The sequence below is a fragment of the Crinia signifera genome, chromosome 6, assembly GCF_055691185.1.
Source record: "Crinia signifera chromosome 6, ASM5569118v1, whole genome shotgun sequence".
NCBI classification, from domain to species: domain Eukaryota; kingdom Metazoa; phylum Chordata; class Amphibia; order Anura; family Myobatrachidae; genus Crinia; species Crinia signifera.
In genome coordinates, this window is record NC_139222.1 from 227287148 (window position 1) to 227311772 (window position 24625).

The 24625-nt window shown below is 46.3% G+C and overlaps 1 protein-coding gene across 1 annotated transcript in view; it reads left to right on the forward strand.

The window, feature by feature from the left end:
• Positions 1–3436: 3436 nt before the first annotated feature.
• The window catches only part of SLC16A12 (solute carrier family 16 member 12), a 78274-nt gene continuing 57085 nt past the window's right edge, over positions 3437–24625 (forward strand). The window contains exon 1 of the mRNA XM_083149039.1: positions 3437–3573. The gene's annotated coding sequence lies outside the window, so the exon portion shown is untranslated. The remainder of the gene's footprint in view (positions 3574–24625) is intronic.

A 24625-nucleotide genomic window follows, 5' to 3' on the forward strand; every position in this document is an offset into this window, starting at 1 on the left:
CAGGAGGAAGGTAAGCATACTTACCAGACCCCTACCGCAGGGATGGGGAACCTTCGGCCCTCCAGCTGCTGTTGAACTACACATCCCAGCATGCCCTTCTACAGTTTTGCTATTTTGTCATGCTAAAACAGTTGCAGGGCATGCTGGGATGTGTAGTTCAACAACATCTGGAGGGCCCGATCCCTGCCCTATCTGAATGAACTCCTTCTGAATGTTGGCATTGGATTTAGGGCACCTGCCTCCTGTCTGTCGGTCAGCCATATGTAATCCGTCATGAAAGCTGCTGCACAACCTGTGCGAATGTAACATAATTGCTCTGTATATACTTTAGAGAGATCACTTTTTATTCTATTTAACAACACTACTATATTATAATTTTTGAAATTGAACAAAAGATCATGACTGGAGACTTCATGCCGACCCGATGGAACAGTCCTGATTTGAGGGCACTGATCTGTGTGGACATATGTGTCCTGCAGTAATAATAGTTATGCAGTCTGAATGGCAGAGCAGGGATTAACAGATGCCATATACACCTCCTTTAGCATCATCATGCTGAATGGGTGTTCAGACATGAAGTAGCGAAGGGGCAGATTAATACATAACAAGTGGTAGGCAACACCAAGGCCCTAGTCCGTCCTCCCCCCTTCCCCCTCTGTCCCTCCTGGGCGGCAGCAGCAGCACACACCTACAGCATGTGCTGTGCTGACAGCAGGCTCAGCATGAGCATCTCACTGACGGCATGAGAGCTCATGCTGAGCCTGCTGTCAGCCCAGCACATGCTGTAGGTGTATTGCTGCTGCTGGGGGTGGGGAGGGGGGGGGGGGGGGCAGGTGTAACACTCCCCCCTCGACTTTAGAGTGTCCCTCCCCTAAACATTTTTTTGGGGGTGGCCTAATCACGGGAGGTGGCCACACCTCCCGCTATTAGGCTACGCCCCCAAAATTTTACAGGGACCCGGCATACCTCTCGGCGGCCCTGGCCATACATTCACTGTAACATGACTGTATCCCCTATTTCGCATCTTTGGTCTAAAATATTGCAAAGTGTGATACAGATGGCTGTGCCATATGTATTCGGAGAGACATTTGTGTGGTGCTATTTGCTTTGATTTGTTTTCATCTACTGTATGTTGGAAATATGGAAATTATAGCAATTGTGTGGCCTACACCTTTCCAGCCAAGTTGCCTGAGCATCAGATTTCATAACTGTCTCCAAATGTCTTCATATTCTAGTCTTTGTCTTAAAGCGAGATTGTCCTCACATTACATCACAGAAATGTGCAGACGTGTGGATGTTATATTGGGAAACAGCACTTTGGGGAGGTCTGTCTGGTACCATGGTCCAAATATATAGTATGTGTGGACATAGCTGATATCCCACATCTAGTTACCTCAGAATGTATGTCATATAATTAGGAACAACAGGGCCTCAGTACAGAACTTCAGGTACTAAGCATAAGACAGCAATACAGTGTCTAGGACATGATTATTAATTTAATGTAACATATACATGGTTTGCCAATGTATCTTCACATGCAGAGCATTGCGTCCAAATGCAAAATGAGGCAAATGTTTTGCAGGGCAGTTTTGAACATTTATCTTATCTCCTATTATATTATTTGAATGAGTGTAACTTATATATTGTGTGACCCTGGACAGGGCTGTCATCAGTAATTTTGGGGCCCAGTACTCATTTCATGTCCAGGCCCTGGCCCCCCCCCCCCCCATCTCACGGGAAACGGTCATCTGTCAGATCACACTTAGGTCGACAGTCATTAGGTCGACCCCCAAGGTCGACAGGGTTAAAGGTCGACGTGGGCCAAGGTTGACATGTTTCTAGGTCGACAGTCATTAGGTCGACATGAGTTTTTCACTGTTTTTTGAGCCGACATGTGCCGACAGGCGGTATTTCATGCCCTAAAATCCACTAGGGCGTGGTGGGAGAATAAAATTGTGTGCCTAGCGTAGCGAGGCACCGTGCCCGAAGCGAGCGATGCGAGGGGCTGCGCTTCAACTCCAACTGTGTCCATGTTGACCTAATGACTGTCGACCTAATGACTGTCGACCTAGAACCATGTTGACCTTGGCCCATGTCGACCTTAAGTAATGTTGACTTGACCCATGTCGACCTTTAACCCTGTCAACCTTGGGGCCAGTCGACCTTCCGGGGTCGACCTAATGACTGTAGACCTAAGTCTGTTCTGACAGATGTACCGCTTCCCATCTCACTTGGCTTACCGTAACCTGGCTCCTGCTTCCCCATCTCCTGAGTTGCAGCCTGGTGGCCCTGGAGCGCAGGCTTCTTCAACTCAGGTTGCCGGCGGGCAATTAAAATTCAGCACCAGCTGGTGAGCCATTCAAAGCTTGCATACCGGCAACCGCTCTGCCAGTACACGAGCTCTGATTGGCTCAAAAGCCGGTGCAGCATTTTAATTGGCCGCCAGTGTCTTGGGTTGAATAAGCCTGCGCTCCGGGACCTGCTTTGTTCAGCACAATAAGCACAGCCCAGTGGTAGGAGTTGGGGGGCGGGGGGTTTGTTGCGGTGGGCAAAATGAGCTGCCAGTGCCTTTCCAGAGGCTGGGACAGCTGTACCCACAGCACCCCCCTATTGGCGGCCCTGACCCTGGAAGTGATTCAGCGGTGGATGGAGGAGAGTAGCTTCTGCGACGCTATGGTTGCTCATACTGTCTGCTACGGTAAAGTCCCTGGAAATGGCATGTCCCTGTCGGGTCAATTCAATGTTGCCAGAATGGAAAGTTATTGTTCACCACATTTTTGCAGCTTATGTATGTAAGTAGCAGGCGAACGTCCAGCTTTTTTTGTTTATACCCTTGAAAACGCTGGGCGCTCCCCTGCAAACGCAGGCGCGTCGATGCCTGCTCGGGGAGGGCAGCTGATGTCACATGACACCAGCGCCTGCCTCCTTTTCAACCTCCAGCATGCAAGGGGATGTGTAAACATACACATCCCCTGGCATGCAAATGTGTAGTTTCACGCGACGAGGGGGCGAGGGGTCGGATGTTTGCTCGGCCAGTGCGCAGGCGACGGGTGGTGTTTATCTGTGCGCTAGTTAGCAAAAATAAGTCAGCAGGTCTGAATTAGGACCTATATACAGGATGAATATATGGTTGCGCTGTCAGTCAATTACATATAATACATTGATACCAATGGAAACAATCCTAAAACTTTATGTTGTTACACAACACACAAATATCGTCCCAGTTATCAGACAGTTGCATGTTATCATGTATAGCACATGGAGAGAGAGCAAGTTTGGTGACATGAAGTTAGGAAACTAGAGGGGGGGGGAAAAGTTGAAACCTGATTCTAGAGATTTATGAGCTCAGGACTGGCTTGCATTGGTAGAACCGGTCTGGGGGCGGGGAGAGAGTGCTTAGCATAGAATACAGGCTAAAAGCACATTTGTTTAAATACTGTAGCTCGCTCAGCATCAGTTGGAAAAACGTGGAGCTGACATGCAGGGAATTTGCAGACTTCCTCTGGATCTGTGTGAGCTTAGAGCGCGTGTACAGCCCAGCCTGCAGATGTCTATCCTGGGACACAGTCTGTGGTAAGCACTCCGAGTTTAATCTACAAAAGTTATGGCAGGAATTTATGTAATCTGTATAGTTCAGCATGCAAACTGGAGCCATTGGAAGCAGGGTTTTTTTTTATAATAGAAAAAAATGATTATCTGAACGTATACTTAGAATATATATATTATATATAATCTGCAGATCTGTACTTTTACACATTGTTTTGACACTCTGTTGCCTGTGCTATCTACTATCCTAAAAGATCTCTGGGAGAAATTTACTAAAGTTGCCCATACACAGTGCGAGGGTGCTGTTCGGTACTATGCGCGCTCCCGCAGGCATCCCATCGCACAGCACATAAAGTCTGTGCCGCCCGAGCTTTTCGAACTAGGTCATGATCACATTGCACCGCATGCGAATTGCGATCTAGTTCAAAACGCACAGGGATATTGTACCGTGTATGGGCACCTTGAGATGGGAATTCTATTACACAGGGGATGTTGCTAATAATCTACTTCTTATTTATTTAACACCTTCTACAAGATAATAGATAGTGGACCTTATTCAGATCCATTCGCTGGGCGTTCTCATGCCAATGTGGCCGTGACGGACATGCGGGGGGTGGACAGCTGACATCACCGGATTTCAGCTGCCCGCCCTGTCCTCGAACAGGGCGCCTGCAGTTTAAAGTGACTATATAGGTGTCTCTGAACTGCGTGCGCGGGAGAAATGATTTCTCCTTGTCTGCGAATGGATGATTATGGATGATTATGTAAATCAACCATTCACAGCCGTGCGGGGGGGGGGGGGGTGGTCCTGCATGCGAGGGTGGGTGGGTGGCCGGCACTGCGGGCGGCAGGTAGCGTCTGATGGACTCGCAAGGCTGCAAAATGCGCAACCTTGTGAGTCAATCAGAATAAGGTCCAGTATCTGATTGGTTGCCTATAGCAAAATCCCATCTGAATTAGAACTCACCTCTTTGTAAATCCCCCCCCCCCCCCTGTCTCATGCGGGAAGATACTTGGAATGCTGTTCCCAACAGTAGAGGGCAGGTCAGGTAATAGCCTCAGGCTAGGGAGAAGCTGTTTATCACAAGGGACTTGAGTACATGTCTGTACATAAGCAGGCACCAGTGTCTTCTCATCCTCACAATGCAGGTTATTCAGACCTGATCGCTTCTCTACCCCCTTTACACCAAAATCCCTGGTCAGACCCTGGTCTTTAAACATGGGAGTTTCCAGGGTTGGACCCAGCTTCATACCCCACACAGCACTATGACCCAGGTCGGACCCAGGTCTGCGCTGTTACACTAAACCTAGGTCAGCCCTGCTTTTCCCTATGGATGATATTAAAAATTACCATTTTAGGACTGATTAACTGCCAGCCAACCTTCCCTCAATGATTTAAAATAAAAATGAAAAGACATGACTAGTTAGCATTGAAAAATGTTGGTTTGTTTATTTTGTAAAATATTTTTCCAAAAAGTTATATTCAGTTCTTAGCACACATAGCGGTATAAAAGTGCAGCATCTCCCATGTGGTCCCCTCCTGCCCCCTTCCCCTGCAGCAGCAGACCGAATCTCCAATTTTTCCTGACACTCAGCAATAATGGGCATACAGCGGCTTCCTGTCATCAAATTCCTCCGGTTTGCGATAAAAAAAATTGCATAATTTTTACGCTGTTTGGCATTGCACATGCGTACTGTGATCCAGTGCAATTATTTTGATCATATATTTATTTACAGTTTCTTATATAGCACAGCAGATTCTGTCGCGCTTTACCATTGTAATTGATCGCTGTGCAAATTCGCACAAATTCACACAACAGCAATCAGGTGTAAATAACTTCCAATGTCCTTTACACCAGAGGACATTTTTACTATATTTATTTATTGACAGTTTCTTATATAGCGCATACATATTCCGCAGCGATGTACAGAGAATATTTGAACATTCACATCAGTCCCTGCCCCAGTGGAGCTTACAATCTATACTCCCTACCACATGTACACGCACACACAGACATCCTAGGGTAATTTGTTGGGAGCAAATTAGCCTACCAGTGTATTTTTGGACTGTGGGAGGAAACCGGAGTACCCAGAGGAAACTTACGAAAGCACGGGGAGAATATACAAACTCCGCACAGTTAGGGCCATGGTGGGAATCAAACCCATGACCTCAGTGCTGTGAGGCAGTAATGCTAACCATTGCACTGTCCGTGTTGCCCTATATAAGTTATTAAAAAATGGAGAGCTGTATTTAGGCATTGGAGATTGATATAGTGAAGAGTTATAAGCCCCATACTAGCCGATCCACTCTATGAGCTCTATCGTCAGTGTTTCCCCCTGAACTCCTGGGCAAAGGACATTCAGTGTACACCATACCTCCCAACAGTCCCGATTTCAGCGGGACAGTCCCGATTATCAGGGCCTGTCCCGCTGTCCCTCCCACGGCCGGCAGTGTCCCGCGGTGAGGGGGGGCTGTTGGGAGTCCCCCCTGTCGGCTGCTAAGCAGCGGGGAATAAACGCTGTGTGCATGCGCACAGCGTCTATTCCCGCAGCCAGGGGGCTGGGGGCATGGCTAGAGGCTCACAGAGCCTCTGGGTCATGCCCCCTAGCGGCAAAATGGGGGCGTGGCCTCGCGGGAGAGCCGCGAGTATAGGCCACGTCCCCGGAATTAGGCCACACCCCTCGCAGCAGCATCGTCCCGGCTCCATCACATCAAAAGTTGGGAGGTATGGTACACACTGAACAATATTGTTTACTGATCATTCATTGATGCCACCGGGACCCAATGAACAGTTGTCTATATAGCCAAAATTGACCTGAAGTTTGACAGAAGCATGTACAAATCAGGGAGATCCGTGCATGCTTTTGTCTGAGAACCTATATAAAAATTTAAAATTACAAATAAAAATAGCATGGGGTATCCCCCCCCCCACACACACACACACACAAAAAGAGTAGGGGTATTTCCATAACCAGCACCACGCTCTTGGATCTGCCCTGGTTACAAAAAATATGGGTAGTAGGGTAGGGTTCCCCCGTATTTTTACAACCTGCATCGGCCGAGGGGACACTTTTTATACAAGGTAGTGGGGACCCTCCCCCAATGAAGGGGTCCCCTCTCCAGGCCACCCCCGGCCAAAACTGAATCCTGGGGCTATCCCCAGCACTCCTGGGCAGTGGGTGCTGGGGTGATAGTTTTAGTGTAAAATAAAGGATTAAATAAATAGCATTGGGGTTCTGCTACAGGACGTAACTAATACCCCTTTCACACCAGAAGCAAATTACCGGGTTAAAGCTTTTCAACCTGGGAATTTGATGAAAAACCTCGGTATTTCTTTGGTGTGAAAGGGTCAACATGGGTCCTAAATCCCTGCACTCCGACTCTGCTCTTGAACAAGGTCAGAGTGCCGGGATTTAAGTCCCATGTTGACCCTTTCACACCACAGAAAAACCAGGGTTGAAAAGTTTTAACCCGGTAATTTGCAGGTGGTGTGAATTGGGGCCAGGCTGCACCCGGCAAAATGACCCAGCACTAAAAAATGCTGGGTAATTGCCGGATGGCCATTAGTATTAAAGTCACATCAAGTCCCTGCATCCGGGGGAGGCTTGCTGGGACTTTAAGCTGCATTACACTGCTGATTGTTGGAGCTTGGTGCTGGTTGCAAAAATACGGGGGACCCCTACTCTTTTTGTCCTCTGTATTTCTGAAACCCAGACTGGCTCAAAGAGCACAGAGCTGGTTATTCTTGTGGGTAGTCTGACACCACGCCATTTTTTTTACACCTGCTTAAAATAAATGCACATTCCCATTCCTAAAAAAATCACACTTTGCCTAAATCAGTTGCATTTTCCCATTACTAAAAACTTGCCAGAAATTGCAATCGATTTCGGTCTTGTACTAGCCCCCCATGTTTGATCCCTACCATGGCTCTAACTGTGCGGAGTTTGTATATTCTCCCCGTGCTTGCGTGGGTTTACTCCGGGTACTCCAGTTTCCTCCCACAATCCAAAAATATACAGGTAGGTTAATTGGCTTCCAACAAAATTAACCCTAGAATGTCTGTGTGCGTGTACATGTGGTAGGGAATATAGATTGTAAGCTCCACTGGGGCAGGGACTGATGTGAATGTTCAAATATTCTCTGTAAAGCGCTGCGGAATATGTGTGCCCTATATAAGAAACTGTCAATAATAATAGGCAACTACTAAAATGAAGAATATTTTAGGTGTCAGCAACGAGAATTGCTCAGCATGTGGAATATAATCTTGAAACTGCAGGGTGTGGGTCGGTTATGGTATTTTGGATCTACAATGTCTAGGTCTGCAGTCAAAGGTCGACCACTAATGGTCAACAGTGAAAAGGTCAACAGTGAAAAGGTTGACAGGGTTCAAAGGTCGTCAGTCAAAAGGTTGACATGGTCAAAAGGTCGACAGCCAAAAGGCCGACAGGGTCCAAAGGCCGACAGTGAAAAGCTCGAAAGGGTCAAAAGGTTGACAGTGAAAAGCTCGAAAGGGTCAAAAGGTTGACAGTGAAAGGTCGACAGGGTCAAAAGGTCAACATGATTTTTCTTGTTTTTTGTGTCTATGTCGACATATGCACACTATTATATTCTCCCTACACGCCGCGGTGGATGGTAGGCATAGGCGAATCTAGAATTATGGAAATGGGTGGTCCCAGATCTAGACATAATTTCAGGAGGACCATTGCGCGGCGTAGCCACGTGCCAAAAAGGGGCGTGGCCTCATGGGAAGGAGGCATGGCATCACACTTTAGACCATACACAGTAATGCCCATTACACATTTTAGCAAACTCCGTAATACCCATTACACATAAAGCCACACGCCGTAATGCCAATTACACATAAGGCCACACCATAATGCCCATTACACATGGTGCCACACATCATGATGCCCATTACATACTATATAACAAACCGTAATGCCCATTACATATTTGCCACATAAGTGCTGCTTACCTACGTGCTCATTGCTAGGGGGTTCTTGCTTGATGGCACCATAGTACCCATTACACATGATGCCGCACACCATAGTACCCATTACACATGATGCCGCACACCATAGTACCCATTACACATGATGCCACACACCATAGTACCCATTACACATGATGCTGCGCACCATAGTACTCATTACACATGATGCTGCACAGATAATGTCCTTTACACATGATGCTGCACACATAATGCCCCTTACACATGATGCTGCACACCGTAATGCCCCTTACACATTAAGCCACACATTATGCGTAATGCCCCCACATACCACCACTTGTAGCATCCCTTAAGCAATGTCCCCAAAAGTGCCACTTAAAAAAACGCTTTAACCTCAATATCCCTGGAACTAATTAACCCATATGAATCCAGCCTGGTATCAGATTGAAGGCCCAGCGATTTGGTTTTGACTGAGATCAACCTCGAGCTTCAGTGATGCCGAAGGGGGAACTGGCAGCCGTTGAACTGAGTGATGGTCGGAATTAGCGGGTCCCATGTTATCCTATAGGGAAAACATTCCAGCTTTGCCTGGCAGTATCTCCGGTTCCCAGGGGGCTAGAGACACGGGGCTGGGCTCGTTGGAAAGCTACAAAATGCTACAAAATGGGCTAATGGGTGGTCCGGTGCACCCCCGGACCACCCCCTAGATTCGCCTATGATGGTAGGGTATGAATTACCACCTGTCGGCACATGTTGGATCAAATGGTTGTAAAAAAATGCATGTCAACCTTTTGGCTGTCGACCTTTTGACCCCATCAACCTTTTGACTGTTGATCTTTGGACCATGTTGACCTTTTGGATGTCAACATTTGACCCTGTTGACCTTTTGACGGTCAACCTTTTGACCCTGTCTACCTTTTGACTGTCGACCAATGTCGACTTTATGACTGATGACCTGGAGTCAATATATCATAGTCCGGATACCTGCAGGTCCGGTATTTGGCTAGCTAGAACGGCCAAACGATGCTCCGGGCAGGCACTCTGTAGTGTGTAGAGCTGCCCAGAGTAGCCAAAAGCTGACAGTGGACCTCCCTTGGATGAATTTACATGTACAGGGATGGCACAGGATGTCCTTTAGCGCTTCTCCAGTGGGCTAGCCATCCGCTATAAACATTAATGGCAGCATTGTTGGTAAGCCTTGATGGAACCATCCATTGGTCATCCCTTACTCATCCGGCAGTGGGCCAATCAATGGTGGGGATGGGGCTTCACAGGTGGCATCAGGGGCAGAGATAGGCTCCATGTTCAGGCAGCAGGGAGGAAGAAAAAAACATTGCCATTGATGGTGGAGAAGGCATCCGGTTGATTGGTCGACACAAGAAAAGGATGACATGGTCTAGATTGACTTTGTAAAAGCTGGACACAAGCAAAAGTTCAACATGACAAAGGTCGACACATGAAAAGGTCGACATGAGTTTTTTTCATTCATTTTTTTTTTTATAAACCAACTTATTCTTACCTTACAATACAAATGGACATTGAGTTAGACTAGAATAGTGTGCCGGTTCCTAGGGGTTGTGGTACACTTATACAGTGTCTATGTCGCCAGATTTTGACATAGACCCCAAAAAAGTGAATAACACGTTGACCTTTTCCCCTGTAAACCTTTTTCATGTCAACATTTTGTGTCAACCTTTTGTCAATGTCTACCTAGACCATGTCAACCGTTTTTATGTGTCGATCTATTGACGACCTAGACACTGGGGCAAGGTTCTTCAGCTGAAGTTCCGCGAGACTAACTTTAATTCAGTGAAGGCAGATATGTCAGGAGTAGCAGGCCACAGCACCCACAGAACTTGCTCATTTGTCTTCAGTTCATGTTTTGTCTTCTACTTATCATTATTTGATGGACTTTAGCATCAGTGCTTCATGCGTTGTACAGTAAATACAATAAATAGTAGGGATACTTACTACATACTTAAACCCGATTCTCAGCATATTAATATTACGCAGATAGGCATTCTCTACATAGCTGGGATGCGGTTAATATCCTGGCTGTCGGAATGCCTGCAGTCAACGTCAGAATCCATACAGCACCACGAAGCCTGGTGCTAGCCAGACGGCCAGACTCCTAACATTGATAGAGATGCCGACGTTGGAATCATGACTGCCGGCATCACAATCGTAACTGTGTGGGTCAAGTTAGCAGTAGGCCGGGGGGAGGGGATGGTTAGCTTTAGGCACTAGCAGGGGACATAAGATCCCCACACACAGGCCAGACTTGTCCTACGGACAAGTCGGACCAGATTTCCCCTACGGACAAGTCGGACCAGATTTCCTTTGAAGCTCCCTGCCCGGGAGGGCTACATACGATTTGGGAGGGCTCCATAGGACAGCTACGTACGATTGGCACTTGATGTGCCATTTTTTACATACAATTTATCACATACAATTAATTGTATATAAAAGGACTCCTTGGGAGCTTTGCTAGCAGCGGGCAGGCAGGAGATTTGAAAACTCCCACACAAATGAATGGGCTTCCACTGATTGGCTGAAAAAGTGCTACTAAATAAATAAAATCGCCATTGCCATATCGACCCATTGCTTGTGTCAACCATTTGGCAATGTCAACTATACATATGCCATATGGTGTCGATCTTTTAAATGTTGACCTAGACATTGTCTGTCAACCATCTGGATACTGTGAAAATAATACTGTAGCCGGACGTCAATAAATAAATGTTCTCTAAACTGAATTATACACATTAAAGGCCTATAAAACTTACATAGCAAATATAGCAAATTATAAACATACGAAAGCTAAAAAGTACATGCAAACAAACTAGAAACATACTGTTTCATTTAGTACTTTGTATTGTACTATAATAACATAGTATGCAATATTGAAACATTTAAACATATTATACAATAGATTATGACGTAACCAGACATCAGCTGCCCGCCAAGTTCTTGGAGCAGGGCACAGTAGATCTAATTCAGCAGAGATTGATATATACCCCTTTCAGACCGCACTTTTTACCCGTTATTTTGCAGTTTTTTTTACCGTTTTAAAACGGTAATATGTGCAGTCTGAAAGGTGCCGAGTGAATTTACCGGTTCTATTGAACTGGTATTTCTAAACAGTAATAAAGCAGGGTCCTACCTGTTTCAGACCCTTTTTATTCATCCACTGTGTTCTATGGGTTAAAACGGGTTCAGTGTTGTGAAGGAACAAAAACTGCACTGAAATACCGTTTAAGGACAAAAACTGCACTGAAATACCGTTTAAAGACATGCGGTGTGAAAGGGGTTTTAGCTGGCAGGCCCGTTTTTAGAAATGTTTTAAAATACCTGGTCAAAGCCAGTTTTGCGGTCTGAAAGCAGCATTAGATTTGCGGGCGCTACAGAAATCATTTGATTTTGGGCCCTCGCGCAGCCTGCGAATGGAACTTTATGCAAAACGTACATTTGCAGTACGGTGAGGACAGTTGCCGTGTAGCAGGGGGCCGGCTAGCGGCGTTACATGGCTCGCAAAGCAGTGAACTACCGCTCCTTTGTGAGTAAACCAGAATGACACCCTAAATTCCCTTCACCCAAATGGCACATGACACATAATGCACCCACTGACGTGATCTATATTTGATTAGATATCTTCACATGTGATAAATGGCATCCAGAATCTAATTGGTTATTCGGTGAGTCCACAACATGTGTCCTATTAGAGGGATGTTTGGCCCTGATTCTGGTCTCTTCGCTCCCCATAAACATTTATGCGCATGTGCAGCTGCTGGCACGGTGAATTGCTTATTTGCTGGCCCCTTCGCACCTAGCAGTGCGGACGTGGGGCATAGGGTGGCGGAGAGGGGAACATGGGTGCCGGGGTTGGGCAGCTGATGTCAGCAGATGTCAGCTGCCTGACCGCTTCTCGTACAGGGATGCCATAAGTCTAGGGGCCTTTGAGCCGGGGTTTGCTGGTGCCTCTGGAGTTTCTTGTGAGGCTAATAGAGATTGTTGCCCAGCTGCATTGGTTGTGAATTACATAAAATCAGAGCTGCCGGGAAACATTCCGTAAAGCCTGCAGCCAAACAGTTACTGGCTGTAAGCTGCTAATTGCTGGATGGCTGACAGCAGGTGGAGAGACACCGCAGGAAGCTATGATTTCTATACTTAAGTAGGGGCCCCGTTGCATTGCTTTGCCTAGGGCCCACAATGTCTTTAAGATCATTACACTTCCTTCTGGCCAGCTTCAGTAGGGCAGAATCTTGGGAAATACTCTCCTGGGAATTTGGGACATTCCAGTATACAAGTATGGTGCTTAATGAATACACAGTGATTATTTATTTTGACTGGGTACAAGTCATCTAAGAAGAGCAATATAACTGTCATACAGTGGGGGATCTGATTAGGCCCTATTGTGCTTCCTAGATTTTGGGGCCAATTCAGAGCTGAAAAAAATTCAGGCAGAGGCGGCCATTGGCCATTGGATCTGCCCAGGGTCATCCCAGCACTGCAAAAGCACCACCCCCGCTGCACACGGGGGTGGTGGTGGGGTGAATCCATTTGATGGTTAGTGATTGCTAATGGATTCCCCCCTCTTTGCTTGGCTGAATCGGCCCCTTTGTTTGAAATTTATACTTGTAATTTTCAGCACTTTAAAGTACAAAAGCAATTCCAGAGGTGGCATCCGCATATTCTTTGTAAATAAGTTTCTTCTTTTAGTAAGCTGGAAACCTTATTTATATTCTCTACCAATATTATGGATTTTAGTCACTGGGCCTAATTCAGTCACTGGGCCTAATTCAGCATCGATCGCTAATAAGACAATTCGCAAATCGTGCGATTATTGTGTGGGTGCAAATAGTGGAAAACTATCCATGCACATAAAAGCGCCAGAGGTTGATTAATGGCATTTTTGTGTTTGTGAAAATGCAGGCATGCCCGGGAGTTTCTTGGGTGGGTCTCTGATGTCAGTGATGACCATTACCAGCCAGGTTCGTAAGTTTATTAGTGGTAGCCCTAGATGGGCGCAGATGGAGATGGAGAAAACTGTTTTTGCAAAAGGATCTGCGAAAACATCTCTATTTGCGGATAAACTGCACATTTTCTAATAAGAAATCCATGCTGAATTAGACCCATTGTGCACAGTCTATTACAAGCAGAGGTGATGGGTCATAACCGTGGGTCTGCCATGTACATTATCTCCTGGGAAAGTGCTCACTTTCGTCATAGGACACAGGGTAAAAGATTACTAAAATAAAATGCAGAGTACAGTGTTTACCTTGGAATAAGTGGAACCTGCGCTCAGACAGTACAAAAGAAAAGCACAGGTGGTCTGTTCCCGCAGACAGCGAAAATAAATCAATCTCCCTTCCCTGTCAGCAGGAACAGAGTAATGTCAGAGCATGAGGCAATCAGACTCTCCACATGTCTCTAATGCAGAACAATTGTTATATACCGACCGGGTTTGCAATAAATACTTAAATTAGCATGGCAAAGTCTATGACAGTATGGCAAACAGGATGTACTCAGCACAAACTCCAGGACATGGTAAATACTTGTAACACAAGTCACAACATATACTGTATATACTTATTATGCTCAGGGCCGGCGCTACCACTAGGCAGGACTAGGCATTTTCCTAGGGCGCCGTCCACTGGAGGGCGGTAATGAGCCGCCGAGGAGAGGTACCATAGAGGTACCATAGAAAGCTGGGAGCAGGGAGCAGGTAAAACAGAGGGCTTCCCTCCCCCCCCCCATCCCGCCTGTGAATTAACGCTCCCCCCACCCCTGGACGCAGGGGCTGCGGCAGCAGTATTGCCCGCACCCCCCCTCCCAGAGTGCAGGCACCCGCTGCAGTATCGCCCGCAAACACCCGCCCCCCCCCCACCCCCAGCTCGGGTGCCCGACGCAGTATCAGCCCCCGGAGCGCACAGGGGGTGGGGGTGCATCTTGCGGCGGGCGGAGGATTTGCCTGGGGCGGGGGGGAGGCTTGCACCGGCCCTGACTATGCTGCAAATATAACACATGCTAAAAAAGATACACTAATTAGTTTTAAAATAGCTACACTGAGCTAAAAAGTACAGCAAGTATAGCACATGTAAATTAGCGGTGCCTAGAAGACCCAAATATACAGGGAAGATGCAGGTACGTTATTTCATTCCAGTCACCCCAAATTTTGTGTGCATCTGTATATACCTTCCAACTTTTGCATTTTTAAATTCAGTACCTGCCGCACCAAAGGCGAGGGTGGCCTAAGAAGGGTGCGATCTACACGACAGGTAAGGGTCATAGGCAATGTTCCCTCTAATTTTACAAAGCTCTGTGAGGCAAAAAATATTGGCTGTGCAACTTTGGAAGGAAATTTATATTTTTGTGCGTTGCTTATATATAGAACTGGAAAACGACGTTCAGCATTTGTGTCAACTTTACTTCAAAATGATTAAACATTCAAAACACAGCAGACAATGTAGTTAATGGGTGAAACACACATTGAGTCCACAACTGCAAAAAGGGGACCATTGCTGCTTTGTGCGCTCTGTTGTAATGTCTGTGCGTGCACTCGGCAAGTTGTGTGCACGCGCACAGCTTAGAGGGAACACTGGTCATAGGTGCCGATTTATGTTTTTGCTGGTGGGTGCTCAAGCCAAAAATATAGTGGAGTGGCTTCATGGGAAAGGGGCGTGGCCACAACATAATACTGATTTATATGAAGCAGCACAGTTGTCTCCAATATTCAAATTATGGCAACAATGCCAAATACATAAATGCCCACACAGTGCAGGTACAAAAATCCTCCCCACAGTGCCAAATACATAAATGCCCCCACAGTGCAGGTACAAAAATCCGCCCTACAGTGCAAAATACATAAATGCCCCCACAGTGCCAAATACATAAATCCCCCCACAGTGCAGGTACATAAATGCCCACACAGTACCTGTGCCAGCGACGAGGGAAGGGGAGTGCAGTGGGACACGGGCGAGTGGGCCGCTGCTGAGCGGGTGGGTGCTCTTCAATTTCCATGGGTGCTCGGGCCCTCAAGCACCCACAGAATCGGCACCTATGGTAAGGGTGGCCTTAGACAGGCCTTAGGATCTGTGGGGGCATGTTCGGCACTCCCCAAGCAGCTGAGCAGCCCCCACCTCCCTCCTTGCACTTCAGCAATCAACAGCTCCCCCCAGCAGTGATCTCTGGCTCCCCCAACTGCCACCCCACCCGCAGGATACTGCCACCTGCGGTAGGGACAGCGGGACAGTCATCAATTGAGGTATGTGTGTGTATATTTATTTATATACACACTCACACGATTTGCAGCATTATATAGATAGCAATCTCATTCGGTACATGTACTGAAGGCTGCAGTAAATTGTCTGGACTCCAACTTTGCTGTGTGACAACGGCCAGTGGGTCAGGGTCAGACTCACAAGATTCAGCCAGAATCTGACAGCTGCATGTACAGACGACGGTGGTTGTCACTAGCGACCCATGGAAGCGCAAGTCACTAATGATGTAGTGGGTGCACACTGGACGTTTTTAAGAATTTGTCGTAATGACATGTCTTTATTGGAAAACTTACTTGGTTGGGGTGGACCTCTGCATACATAGCCAATCAGCAGTTTTTAGGTATAACCTGGATCAGGTTATCTGGGGTTGAGCTGTTTACACTGCACCATTACCTGGGTCCAACCATTGTAGTTAACAGGGTCAGGTTACCAGGTCACTCAACCTGGGTTATTTTTCAAGGACCCTTTTACACTAAGCTGTGACCTGGGTAGATTGTGCAGTGGAAAAGGGGTATAAGGAACACCACATTGATATATAAAGAGCTGGAAGGGGGAGTTCAACTTTAGAACAATGCTCCTTATAACCCTTTGCCACTTGAAAATCCTGGTTTATTGCACATCACAGCACAGCCATGGGCAAAACTATAGTGGGTGCAAGGGGTGCTGTTGCTATGAGGCCCAGAGGCTTAGGGGGTCTGGACCCAGGTTATAACGTTTCATGCCAATTTCCAAGAGTTGCCTGCTAAGCAATTGGGTCTGATCCATTGCCCAGTCTGCATTGTGTCATATTACATATTGCACTGTACTGTATGTCATAATATCATTTGGGGACATTGTGTGGCATAATATGTACTGCCAGCCCTATTATGTGGCATAAGCTCAGTGTCATTTGCTGAGCTACAGTATATAAGAACCAGTACAATGGTTCACAAAATAAAATACTGCATTACTATGGGACATAATATTATCTAGGTCACTAATATTGTTCAAAAAATGATCTAAGGCACTACAATGGGGAGAGGTGTCTCTCAAGAATCATTGGGAGAGGGGCCCCTTTATTATGTTGTTATGGGGCCAACAAAGTTCTGGTTATGCCAATGCGCACAGCACTAAGGGATTTAGGTGGAAACTGCTCTACTTGGATCCAGTCACCTAGGAATCCTTCCCGGGTACCTAGCAGGGCTTTACTGTACCTGGGAAAGTACTGGATGAGCTGCGGTGTAAATGGGTAACCGTTTACAGGATGGGCAGAGCTGCTTTCACTGGCGCAAACAGATGATGTCACCTCCAAGCACTGGCACTGCAGCCATGTCCAGCACAACCTGCACCAAAACAGATCTGTAGGCTGGTACAAATGGGACTGTCCCGAGTCAGACCTGGTTTTGAACTGTATTCCAAATCTCAGGTCAGACAGAATTAAGTGTAAGAGAGGAATACGTGTGAGGGAGAACTTAAAAGCAATAATGGCATCTTTTCATTTGTACTTGGTATCCACAATGCAACAAGTGTTGATGCTTATTAAGACTAACAGGTGTGGTTACCAGAGGGCGAGAAAATTAGTGTTTTCACCATATACATTAAGGAGTTACTTCGGTACTGGTTTCCTAGCACGGCGCCTGTCGTGGGTCATCGCATACCTTAAGTTAAGGTATGCGATGGATGCGACCGACACGATTTTTGGGCTATTTTTATCCTTTCCCGACAATTAAAAAATCGCATCCATCGCATGCCTTAACTTAAGGTATGCGATGCGACCAACGCGGGTTTGACATTGAATGCATTGTATTCAATGTTAAATTCCTATGTAAAATCGGGTCCATTGTATGCCATTATAATGGCATACAATGCGACCGATGCGATGGACCCAATTTTACATAGGGAACAATGTTAATTGGCCCAATGGACCCGATTTTTGATTGTATACCCACCCTGATGGGTAATTTGTATGTCAAATGCCCCCTCATTGTTAACGCCACCCCACGATGAACGCCAACCTGAAGCGTAGGGAGCGCAGCGAGCCTGCGAGGGGCGGCGGTACGCGTCCTCCGACCTTTTCATACCCCCACTATCCACGTCGGCGTGGAGTTGATTCTATATAGTGTGGCGTGCGCAGCGAGCCACCGAGCCGAAGCGTGGCGAGCCCCGCGAGGGGACTCGTAATACCTGTGAAGTAATGCACGTCCCCTCGCGGGGATCGATGCGCTCGCCGCGCTTCGGGCTCGGTGGCTCACTGCGCTCGCCACACTATATAAAGTCAACTCCACGCCGACGTGGATAGTGGGGGTATGAAAAGGTCGGAGGATGCGTACCGTTGCACTCGCCACGCTTCGGGTTGGCGTTCATCGCGGGGTAGCGTTAACAATGGGGGGGGGGGGCATTTGACCCATCACGGTGGGGATACAATAATAAAAAGGGGTCTGGGGGGCATTTAACATTGGGGCCAATGTAAAATCGGGTCTCAGGGACCATTTTACATTGGTTCCAATGTAAAAAACGCGTCGATCGCGTCAATCGCATCACATGCGATGTGGTTGCATGCGATGCGATCAACGCAATTTTTTTAGGACCCAATGGATACAATTTTTATCGCTGACGCCGTGCTAGGAAACAAGTACCGTTACTTTCAGTGATATCACTGCTGTTGCCCTGATTGATAGTATCCGCTGAATTGTGCCAGTGACAGCTTTCACGTGCATACTGTAGATTCAGGGTGGCAATAACAGAAAACGAATGAATTAAAAAATGCTTTATTTATTTTATTTTTTACTCTTCAAAAGTTGTAAAAAAAGGGGGTAGTGATTGGTGATGGCCTCTGTTTCTTAAAACAGAGGTGTGTCACCGGCGTTGTGTGTGTGTGGCAAATGCGGTGGGCAGCTTGCGTGACCCCATGAGTCATGCAGCCAGTGGTAATAGAGTACAAGTGACGCCTCCTGCGTTACCATATTACTGCTGTCACTGCTGCTTCTATGTAAGCAGCAATAGCAACTCCAACCACATCTGACGGAGGTCTCATGTGCCCTACATCTGGACGCAAAGACTTTAAGAAAGTTAAAATGTTTTATTTATTTGCAAGATTTCCACATACTCCTCAAGGAACTGAAGAACGTTCCTCTGATCCAGAAAGTCTGCGGTCATTTTGGAGTAGTTTCTGCGAGAATGAGCTTTAACTTTAAGCATACGTCTTAATATAATTTAATAACGTACAAACTCCCTGGCAATATATTAAGGACAAAATGTTTTTTTTTTTTTTTCTGCAGTAGAGGATGGTGCCCGCATGTGTCCTGCATGTACCTTGTATGGGCCTCCCCTTCTCTTAATCCCCCCCCCCAGGTAGAGAAAAGTAATAATTTACAGGCCAAATGGAAACCATACACAACTACAGTCTATAATATCTATGAACTAGATAATTATATAGGAGATATTAAAGCCCAATATTCCCACCCACTCACTAACATAGCCAATCATGGGTTACATGGGGTGAATCATTTGGTCATATTGGCTGAAGCATCTCCTGCTCAACCCCTTAACTTTCAGAATGTAATATATAGACAGAGAGATTTCATTCAATGCTGGAGATGCTGTTTGCCATCACATTGAGCCTTCCTCAAACTCTGCCCTTACTGCTAGCAAGCCAACAATAATACCCTTATACACAAGAATTCCAGGTCTGACTCAGGATTTGGACCACAGTTCCAACACAGGTCAGACCCAGGAAAAACCCTGCTCCCACTTTGGCTCCAATGTCTGGAGATGACATTATCTCCAAGTGCCGGGAAATCCGTCTCTCCGCATTCTGTAAATGGGACCCAATTGGATGACCATGGTTACGCCTTTACACTGCACTCTTACCCTGATCCTTCCTGGGAGTAACCCTGGTAGCTACTCAGAAAGGATTTACGGTCGCTGAATTTCCACTGAGATGTGACCAAGCTTGTTACAGCAATTAGCCGCAGTGGAAACGGGGTATTAATTGGCCACAGCTGAAATCTGTACCATATGGTCAGTAACAGCGTCAGCATGATCGCTATGTTAGATATCTAGCATTTTAATGTGAAGCTGCTTATAAAGTGACAAGTCCAGGAGATTCAGTTGTGTTCTACCTTACGGGTCTTCATACTAAGTTCTAATCAGTTAATGGTCCTTTTCTTGTGCATTGCGTAATATGTCCCAAGGCTCTAATGGTTACACTGAGAGCTCTATTGTAAGGAATGTTACCATGAAAATTTGTATCACAAGCCTTAAATACACCAACTACTTGTTTAGTGGGAAGTTTTCCTATGGGAACCATGAGAAACATGTAACATCTTACCCAGCCAAGCATCATTTGCAGGTAGGAGTCCATGAGAGCTGCAGCAGTGAGTATAGACAACATACTTACAATTACATTATGCATGAATTTTGTTTTACATAGAAGTGCTAATGCCTTCCCATTCCAGTGTGACAGGCGGCTCACAACATTTCTCTGTGCTCTCTGGAAGAACCTGCTTTTTCCACTACATCAGCTGTTCTTGTTCCCATTTCTGTCCTCTCATCATGACGCTGCTCTTTCTGCATTGAGGCCATATACTAGATACCAGCCAGTCAAAATGACAAAACAACATAAAACGTAATGCATGTGCCTGAAAGGAGCAGAGCATTAACCCCCCCTGTAGAGGTGAGGAGCAGCTTTATCTTTTAATTATATAGGATGATGCTAATTTAGGGGCCAATTCAGATCCATTCGTACGGGTCCGAATTAGGCCCCTTCCCCAATGTTTGGGGCTTGTTCATGCACAACCCCCCCTGGGAGCGAACGGCATCAGCGACTGTAACACACGCAGAGCCGTTTGCTCGAGGAGGGGAGGGAAGAGGATGTCAGCAGGGGAACACCAAGTATTTATGGTGTCCCCATAAAAAGGCTGGGCGACTCCCTAAAAATGCATGGGTGGTGATGCCTGCTCGGGCCAGGCGGCTGACATTACATGCCGTCATTGCCCGATTCCATCTGAAAACTTAGTATGGACTTATTTTTCAGAGCGAAGGCTGCAGGAATCATTCGATGGTCAACGGCCATCTCTTGCTGATTCAGTAATTATCCCACCTGCTTCCACAGAGAGAAATACTCAAAATATGACCTGTTGGCAGAGGTTAAAGTGGGGGGGAACTGAGTTCGACCACCTCTAATAGTAGGGGGAACTAGTTCCCCCTCCATCACAGCCCTGCACAGTAATTCCAACAGAAAAGACTGTCCCTGCAGCATTCTTTTTTGGCACACCATATGTGATTTCAAGCTGTCACAAGGTACTATTGCTGTGGGCATTATGTGAAAGGGGCAGTACTACTATGGGCATTGTGTATAAGCAATGCTACTGTGTTGCATACAAGTATATGGAGTACTACTGTGTAGCGTAACATGCAAAAGGGGCAATACTGAGTGTCATAACGTGAGTAAGGGGAATTACATATGGTGTAATGTGAATGAGATTGTGCTACTGTGTGAAATTATTTTAATTAGAGGTACAATTGTATGACCACTGTCCCTTTATAAAGTATGGGAGGTAGGGCATAAACTTACAGTTTGCAGGGGGGTGCCAAAAACGTTGGCGCTGGCACAGATTTGCCTAATAGGTGTGGGGGTCATCGATGGCAGGAGAAATTAGTTCCACCACCTCTCCATGACCACTTTAAGCCCTGCCTGTTGGCTTAGTTGAATATGGAGGTCAGAGGTGCGGTATACCAAGACGGCAATGTCTAAGTGGACCCCAAAAGGTCAACATGCACAAGGTCGATGCAGGAAAAGGGTTTACACAAGAAAAAGGTGGATGCAGAACAGGTCGATACATTTTGCTTATGTTGACATTTTGACCATAGGTTGTCGACCAACTGACTATCGATCTAGATATTGTCTGTCAGCTGTCTGGATAATGGGGGTCAGAATCACTATTGTAGAAGGTACAAATATTCTACCGTACCAAAGAATATTGCTTGCTAAATATAAAATATGCAGTGGTTTATTTACTTTAGACACTTGCTATTCATGTTTACAAGATCCATAGGATCACATGCTCACAATATCCATCGGATCACATGTTCACAAGATCCAAAGGATCACATTGGTACTGGTGCTCTCCCCGCGAATTTCGCAGCTTTGCGGGATAATTAGAATGACGATTATACACAATATACAAATGTCATACAAATATATCCACACTCATCGATAATCGATCATCCACCATGTCACAGATGCAATACATACTTGCTTACCCTCCCGGAATGGCCGGGAGGCTCCTGGGAAGGTGGGCAATTTTCCTGCACTGCCTTTGCACCTCCCTCCCCGATGCACCAAATTCCAGGTTTAGCGGCTCTGCGGTGTGTTGACAGGGCTAAAATGCTGCAAATCGCAGCATTTTGTGTTGACCCGGAATTGCCATGTTAGACTGTCAGGGGGTGGGGCTCAGTGACATCAGCCTCATCTCACCCCCTTGACATTCAGAATCTGGTCTCCTCTCCAGGACAAAAAAAAATAGGTAAGTATGATGCAACATTCATGGCAAAAGGCATGCACACGCCGCCGCCCTTGTGCATCAAAGTCGCACACGTGACTCATTGAAAAGCATTAAGCCGGCACATAGCACAGTTTATCTGAATTGTATCCAAGTGGGCACTAGCGGCCATATCTTATATCAAATTAATCAGCACAGTCTCCTTGTGCATCTTAGTCACAGTGCGTGGTGATTAAGATGCATCTTTATGCAAAATAGAGAGTTGCATGGGGCCTCGTGATTCACTCATGCAAGATACCTCATCTGTGGTGTATTGTGGCTAGATCTACAGGGACTCATCTGTCTGTGTTGTTTGTGGTTTTTAAGCCCAGATTTATATTGTTCTGTCTGTGTTGTTTGTGGTTTTTAAGCCCAGATTTGTATTGTTCTATGTGACCATGCTGAATGTTTGTGAAGAAATAACATTTTCCTTGATCTTTAGTAAAGAACATACTGTATTATAGTTTTGGTAAATATTTTCCTATTGGTCTAATCAGAGAGCACATCTGTTACAGGGGCAAACACAGGATTTTCAGAAGGGGGTTTCCAGAGCGACGGAGATGGACACTTAGGTGACCCAGTATATGCCGCGTCAGTTAAAGTATTATAGATAGACCAAATGTATATAAATAATAATAATAAAAAATTGGGGCCCCTACCGATCCTCCAGTGGTAGGGGTGGGGGAAGCTTTGATGTACCGCGGGTGGCCTGGATCAGTAATTTCCACTAATTACCCCTTTACTGCACATATGGTGGGAGATGAGGTGGGAGAAGGGGGCATTGGGCTGAATGAAGGGGCCCTGATACATAACTTCCAGGGTGTTTAATATGCAGAGGAGGGGTGTATAGTGGAGTGGGCTTATTATTCGTTATTTTCTGGGGGGAAGACAGCTTGCTTGACTGCAGATATCTTCAGCTTCCGGAAATAGATTTCTTAGATTTTAATGGAATTAAAAACTAGAGAATCCCACCTACCAAATGGTATTGGGAACTAGGGGATCAGAGTTCAGGAGGGAGAGCAATCTGCCAACGAGTATATAAAACTACATACCAGGTGTGTGGAGCTGGAGCAGTAACCAGCTGCTGGAAGGCTGATATCCCTGGTTCTGGGAACAGTAGAGACAAGCTACTAGTGTTCCTCAAAGGGTGAGAGTCCCAACTTTTGGAATATACCCTCAGAAAAATCAGAACCTGAAATATCTGACTAGGAAGAGCAATTAACAGGCTTGGATGGGGACCACTGCTTTTAAGTCAGATATCTCCGGTTCCCAAGGGCCGATTTTTAAAATTCTTGTACCTATGGAAAGAGGGGTCCCTCAGCTTTCAGACTAGGGCTCTTAGACTCCTACGGGGGTTTCTGGGTACTCAGAAACCCCCCCTGCGTGCGCTACTGTGTTATCATCAAAGTCCTTTCCGAGAATGCTTTTCTCCAAAAAGTAGCATTTTATGTGTTTGTTCTATGACCTTGAGCTGTCCTTGTCTTCTTGTCTTACCAGGGACCAGATTTAACATTCTGTACAGTAGACCCATCCAACCGACCTTGTACTTATACAGACTAACATTTAATCAGATTCTCAGAATATTCCAGTCATGCATCAAATCTATGGGAACAGAAATACATTCTGGGGCTGTTACAGTTGCACACATAGATCAGGGTTGCCTACCCTCCCGGAATGGCTGGGAGTCTCCCAAAAATCGGGTCCCCCACGGCGCCCCCCAATCATGGCATCTTTTCCCAACCTCTGCATTTAAATGCTGCAATCCGTGGGTCTCAGAGGGGGGCGGAGCTAAAATGTCACATTTGCATCATTTTAGCCCCGCCCCTCCACTGAGATCCGTGAATTAGGCTATTTTACATCCTGGGGGAGGGGCTTTATGATGGCATGTTCAAGCCCCGCCCTCCAAACTGCTGCAGAATGTCTCCTCTCCGGGCTTCTCCCGGAGAGGAGACTCTAAAAGTCGGCAACCCTGACATACTGTAGATGCGACAGCATTGCCTCCTCAGAAATTACTGCCTGTATTCAGATTTTGGGCCAGATGCACTAAGCTTCAAAAGTGATAAAATGGAGAGTGATAAACAGCCAGCCAATCATCTCCTACCTGCCATGTCACAGACTGTGTTTGAAAAATGTCAGACAGGAGCTGATTGGTTGGTGGTTTATCGCTCTCCATTTTATCACTTTTGAAGCTAAGTGCATCTGGCCCTTTGTGCATTATATATCGACGGCAAAGTTTCGTATACAGCAAATGTGCGAAATGACATGATCTGCAACTTCTTTTTCCCACACATGCTGTGCATTGGGGTGCCGGACGGGGTCCCGACAG